General features: G+C 42.5%; 1 protein-coding gene across 1 annotated transcript in view; it reads right to left on the bottom strand.

Moving 5' to 3' along the window:
- slc5a6a (solute carrier family 5 member 6a) overlaps nucleotides 1–4,830 on the bottom strand; it is a 36,889-nt gene extending 32,059 nt beyond the window's left edge. The window contains exon 1 of the mRNA XM_017701060.2: nucleotides 4,747–4,830. The gene's annotated coding sequence lies outside the window, so the exon portion shown is untranslated. The remainder of the gene's footprint in view (nucleotides 1–4,746) is intronic.
- Between the last annotated feature and the right edge of the window lie 1,170 nt (nucleotides 4,831–6,000).

Below are 6,000 nucleotides of genomic sequence, written 5' to 3' on the forward strand. Positions count from 1 at the left end.
ACCAAACTACAGACCTACCGAAATCCCTACCTGCCTACTGACATACAGAAATCCCTACCTACCGAACTACAGAAATGCCTTCTTTCCTTCCTACAAAATAACAACTACAGAAAGCCCTACGTTCCTATCTACCTACCAAACAACTGACCTACTGAACTACAGAAAGCCCTACGTTCCTATCTACCTACCAAACAACTGACCTACTGAACTACAGAAAGCCCTACCTTCCTATCTACCTACCAAACAACTGACCTACTGAACTACAGAAATCCCTACCTTCCTAGCTACCTACTGAAATCCCTACCTACCGACCTGCACAAATATCTACTTCCCTATCTACCAAAATCCCCAGCTACCGACCAAACTACAGACCTACCTACTAAACTACCAACCGAACTACCTACCGAACTACCTACCACACCATTTCACATCAAGCCATTCTAAATGACTCTGTTGACATGTCAAGGAATTAATTATAGATCAATGATTCCTCCTTATTAAGCATCACTAGGACAGCTTTTCTACATCTTCGCAACATTGCCAAGATCAGAAATGCCCTATCCCTGCGTGATGCAGAAACACTAGTACACGCCTTTATTACTTCTAGGCTAGACTACTGTAACGCGCTACTGTCAGGATGTACGAGCAGGAATTTAAACAAACTCCAACTAGTCCAAAACTCCGCAGCCAGGGTCCTCACTAAAACTAGAAAATTTGAGCATATTAGTCCAGTGCTATCATCACTTCATTGGCTACCTATTAAATTCCGTATTGATTATAAAATCCTTTTATTGACTTATAAAGCCCTACATGGTCTTGCTCCTGAATACCTGCAAGACCTTATTTCTCATTATGAGCCATCACGACCACTCAGATCCCAGAGCGCTGGCTTATTAATAGTCCCCAGAATTCAGAAGGTTTCATCTGGGGGAAGAGCTTTTTCTTATAAAGCCCCCAAACTCTGGAATGATCTTCCAGAAACTGTTCGGGACTCAGACACAGTCTCAATCTTTAAGACTAGGCTGAAAACACACTTGTTCAGTTTAGATTTTGGTAGCTAATGCTCCCCCTTAGATAAAGGCAGCAGATCCAGGGGTCCATGGACACAGGGAATTATAGTAAACGGAGACACTGGTGCTGTCGTCCCGCTGCTCGCACGCGGTCACTCAAGTTTGTGGATGGTGGAGCGGAGGGATGCCAAACTGTTTCAGAGTGCTGCCGTGTCTGTGTGTCCTTCTGGTTCTCTCCTTTTAGTTAAGCTGTTATAGTCAGATCTGCCGGAGTCATTAGCCACACTCTGGAAATGTTTACATTCCCTGTTTATGTACAAATGGATAGAATAAAACTAATTCCATTTACCTGCTTTTTTTTTCCGAGTATACAATCACCCATATGTCCGGCTGGACACTGAAGGACGACTGACTGCCGAGCCCTCCTGCTACCCACTTCAGACCAGCTGCCCACGCCCCAGCTACCACCAACTATCTTGGATGAGCTGCGCACCCTACACTGATGTTCTCATAGACTCCTAGATATTCCTAATATCAATATTACTGCTGTTAATATTAGTAGTATTATCACTTGTAGGTAGTTTGACCAGAGGAGGATGGGTCCCCCCTGGTGAGCCTGGTTCCTCCCAAGGTTTCTTCCTCAGTTCTGAGGGAGTTTTTCCTTGCCGCTGTTGCCCCCGGCTCGCCCACTGGGGGGTTTCTGTACATTCTTACAGTCCTGTTGAAACTTTGTCTTTTCTGAAATTCTGTAAAGCTGCTTTGTGACAACATCCGTTGTAAAAAGCGCTATACAAATAAATTTGATTTGATTTATTTAATAATAGTAACAATACTAATAAATCACAGAAACCATTAGAGGTTTCTAGCTGTCGGCTCCTGGCAGTTTTGTAAATGTCACTACTGTTTAGTAACGATGATTTGTGGCTGATGGTTGATGTAACAAATTATCCTAATGGTTTATCAGCACCTGCGAGTGATTCTAGAGTTATGGTTGGGCTTTTTAATGGGTTCTAAAAACGCTGTAATGGAGATGAATGTTTTCTAATGAAAAACGTCCAACTATTCCCCCACTCAGGATTAAAAAAAACTTTAGTTTTAATCACAATGGCTGTACCATAGATTTTAAGCATCAGTTATCACCCTGCTCAGTTAAAGCTAATCAATATTATTCATAATGCTGCTCGGGGTGGGCAGATCGATCCAAATATCAAACATCAGTATTGGATGGATGCTATCGTGATGCGATAGATACTCCTCTACGTTCAGTACGCTGCTCTCATTTTATTAACAAGTAGATACGTTTGTGAAACACTGCCCCTTTCACAATGTGCTCCTCCTCCTCTGCTCTGCTGTTCTGTTGTCCTGCTGTCACGTGACTCAGTGATTGACGGCATGGCACAGAGTAAGAGGAGCATCGTGCGGCAACGTTTTACGGCTGTAAAGAAAACCATTCACTACTGTGGCAACAACACCAATTTATACAAACAACGCAAAATGGTAACTTTACAGGAGAAGGCAAAAACCTACTTCACTTTTAATGCAAGTCAAAGGAACCAGACGTCTTTCCAAGTAATTTTGGGACGTTTCTTTAAGTCGATTCATCATAAAATTTACAAACAAATGTTTAGGACAATAGATATTTTCAAATTATGTAAAAAACAAAGCTGTCAAAAACGGAGACACAAGCTTTTCTTCCGGCAATAGAGATATGAAATCTTGTCTGTAAATATGAGAATGAATCTTTTGTTTTAAAACATTTGCTGTCCAATGGTGATTTTGTGCACTTTATTTTCCAAAAAGCCAGAAATGTGCAATGAAACAGAAATAAGGTTATTATGTAATAGCCTAAATGAAAGAAAAATATATGTTTTAAAACATTATTGTTCTCTAGTCTTAATTTTGTACAGAATTAATGTTGACAAATTAAATTCATTACAGTAATAAACAAGGATACATTTTCTATTTGCCTAAAAACTTTGCCGCCCGGGCTTTAAACATGACTATGAAATTTTTGGAGAGTCTGTTCAACATAAATGATGAACTAACCTAACTTTGTGTAAATAGAGCACAATATAGAAATATGTCCACATATGCAGTCGCGACTGACGCGGCTTTTTTCTGAATTTATACGAACACCATTTCATTTTATAGTAAATTAGTTTGGGCTAGTTTATGTTTATGAACAGAGACCTACAGATCAATATAGTAAAGGAAACTCATTTGTGATCCTGAGTTTAAAGCCAGTTTTTATTAAACTTAAACTTGGAACTAAGTTGTAAATAAATCTTAAACTGAAACTTTGCTTGTTTGGAAAAAGTGATTTCATAATTACACTTTTAGTACCTTTACTTTTGATATTTAAGTACATTTGAAGGTAAATACTTTAGTACTTTTACTCAAGTGGAGGTCTAAAGGGAGGAACTTCTACTTTTACTGGAGTAATATTTTACCTTGGGTGTCTCTACTTTAACTCAAGTACATGGTTTGTGTGATTCGTCCACCACTGCACATAAGCTTCTATAATAAGTGAAAAGTAGCGGTATCGGCGATGGATTCTGTATTTACTGCTTTTTTTTAACGTTGCTATGAGAACTGGTTTATTTTCCTACGCACTCAGCGTAACTGGCCGAGCAGGTCAGGCGGTTTTCTCCCGTATTCCTCGATCCAGGGAAAGCACGGAGTTCATTAATGTAACGTTAGATAAAACGTGAGGTGCCGAACCGGACAGCTCGCCTCAGACCTCGCGTCCGAGGTTAACGGACTGTTTATACGGCGAACTATAATCTCGTAGCCTCTTGGCTAACGTCTCTGTTGGCGTTTGTTGCGTGAGCGTCCCCCCTCGTGCTCGTGTTGTTGCTATGAGGCGAGAAAGCGCTTCAGTTATTTTCCCGCTGAATCGATTAAGACAGTCGTGGTTTCACCACAAATTTACAACGATGAGCGCCAAACGGAACTAAAATCGCTCGAAAGGGTCGTAACAAGCGGCTGAGGTGAAGCTGGCGGTCTGTGAGTCACGACGAACCGGCTACGACTCACTGAGGGCAGGGTAACCCGCTCGGTTTGACCCGAGGATGCTTACATCGGTACTGAGCGAACCACGTCGCCTTTTCAGACATAAATCATCCCGTTTGAGGAGACCAGGTGAAGCCAATCGAGAACTGGCTCACTCCTGTTTCTCAGTCAAGTGGGTGTCGCTGCGGTATCATCAACAGAATGAGCATCAGCGGCGTAAAATCCAGGTCCAGAAAGTAAAAAAATCCGTCCCAGGATTTTGTTCCAACTGCCTGGACGGCTCTGCCGGTGGTTTGAGCTAACTAGAGAAGCCAGGCCGTTGGAACAAAATCCTGGGACGGAGTTTTACTTTCCGGACCTGAATTGTACACATCTGATGAGCAGAACGGTCCGGATTGGATTCTACACGAGGCTTTCTGGATCCTGACAGTGTGTCGGTGACGAAGCCGAAGCCAACCTCGTTATCGGCAGCTTTCGTGTTAAAATTATCCCGTTCCACCTTAAACCAGCGCAGCAGCGGCATTCCGCCGCCTTAGTCTGGCTTAGCTGCTGCACCATTTAAGGTGGAACGGGGGAACAACCAGAAGCTGGCGAATAAGAAGCTAATTCCAGCCTCGCGTAGACAGAGTCAGGAAAGCGGTCTATTAAGGCGAAGTTGTCGGTTATGTAATCACAGTTACATTAAATATGAGGGTAAAATGGTCGGTCGCGTGCTCGAGCTTACCTTTAACGGCGAGGCAGCTGTAGCGTCGCGTGCAGTGTGAGCGCGCGCCGCTGGAGCTGACCGAGGTCACTGCAGTGGCCCCGCCCCCTGCTCGTGACATCACGGACAACACGTGCTTCTTCCGTCGCCAAAGAAGAACATCATCAAGGTCCAAGGTTATCTCCAGCGTTACACCTCCACGTGCTTCTCTGTATATGAACCAAATGCAGTACACAAACTGATGTAACAACAGGATACAAGACAGCTTTCACATATCAGAGCATAAACACAAACAAACACCACTGGGATTTAAATGACATTGAAAAGCTTCACCCAGTGGTGGACAGTAACTAAGTAAATGTAATTAGTTTCTGTACTTAAGTATTTTTTCGTGTATCTGTACTGAAGTTTTTCCATTCTGGGCGACTTTTTACTTTCACTCCACTACATTTCAAAGTCTAATATCTGACTTTTTCCTCCACTACATTTTGAGAAATCTGTCGTTCCTTTTGGTTTCTGTGTGTATAAAAACATAACGTGTCAAAATGAAAGAAGCACAAAGCAAGAGCACCAATCAGGGCACAGCGGTCACGTTGTTTAGAGCTTGTTTTGACCTGTTGGTCATACCGACCCAGTGCAGCACACGGTTCAACGTCAGAGCAGCAGCGTAAAATTTTGGGAGTCTGTTCAACATAAATGATGAACTAATCTAACTTTGTGTAAATGGAGCACAATATAGAAATACAGTTGCAAGAAAATGTGAGCCCTTTAGGATTACTTTGATTTCTGCATAAATTGGTCATTAAATGTGTTCTGATCTTCCTCTAAATCACAATAGACAAGTGTAGTGTGCTCAAACTAATACCGTCCAAAAAAAAAAATGTTTTCATGTTTATTGAACACGTGAACATTCACAGTGCAGGGTGGAAAAAGTATGTGAACCTTTGGATTTAATAACTGGTTGACCCTCCTTTGGCAGCTATAACCTCAACCAAACGTTTCCTGTAGCTGCAGATCAGACCTGCACAGCAGTCAGGAGGAAATTTGGACCATTCCTCTTCACAAAACTGTTTCAGTTCAGCAATATTCTTGGGATGTCTGGTGTGAATCGCTCTCGAGGTCACGCCACAGCATCTCAATCAGGTTGAGGGCAGGACTCTGACTGGGCCTCTGCAGCAGGCATATTTTCTTCTGTTGTTGATTTACTCTTAGGTTTTGGGTCATTGTCCTGTTGCATCACCCGTCCTCCGTTGAGCTTCAGTTGGCAGACAGATG

The sequence above is a fragment of the Pygocentrus nattereri genome, chromosome 4 (assembly GCF_015220715.1).
Source record: "Pygocentrus nattereri isolate fPygNat1 chromosome 4, fPygNat1.pri, whole genome shotgun sequence".
NCBI lineage: Eukaryota > Metazoa > Chordata > Actinopteri > Characiformes > Serrasalmidae > Pygocentrus > Pygocentrus nattereri.